This window comes from Cicer arietinum, chromosome 8, assembly GCF_000331145.2.
Source record: "Cicer arietinum cultivar CDC Frontier isolate Library 1 chromosome 8, Cicar.CDCFrontier_v2.0, whole genome shotgun sequence".
In the NCBI taxonomy this organism is placed as follows: domain Eukaryota; kingdom Viridiplantae; phylum Streptophyta; class Magnoliopsida; order Fabales; family Fabaceae; genus Cicer; species Cicer arietinum.
The window spans coordinates 13867168-13867834 of record NC_021167.2 but is presented as its reverse complement, the minus strand read 5'-3'; positions in this window follow the sequence as shown (position 1 = coordinate 13867834).

Genomic DNA, 667 nt, shown 5'->3' with positions numbered 1-667 from the left:
TGTTTGTCACAGGCCATGTTACTTTTGAAATATTATTTACGACATCGATTTGTCAATCGATTAGTCTAGTAAATGGATTGGCCCTGTGACTAGCCCAATCGATTACTCAATCGATTTATTCAATCAGTTGTTTGTCTTTGTGATTTGCACAGTCGATGTGCCAATCGATTAGCATACAAATCAGGTTGCCTCTGACTTGCACAATTTTTATTACTGATTGTGACAGTCGATTGCCTAATCGATTGTGTAACCACAAACTACATGTTTCCTTACAAACCTTTTACGAAATAGATTGCCTAATCGATTTGCTCAGTAACTATTCCAACTTTTGTTGATTTCTTGAGTTCCAAGCAATTGTCTCAAGTATGTAGGGTTGAGTTGTTGTTCCTGAAATCTTACTCAGTTAAAATGTTAGATTTATCATATGATGTATGAACATTGTATGTTTGTTAATTATGTCAAAATTAGGATTAAGAGGACTAAAGTCCAACAATCTCCCCCTTTTTGCATAAGTGACAATCATACAATTTTAACTTGAGCATTTCAAGACATAACATTAACAACATTTCATAGCATCATATATGTACCATTATTGGATCATAAAAACAGTGTATCAGATCAGAGCATAACAGTACAAATGCTATTTATCAAAATCAGAGTATTATTA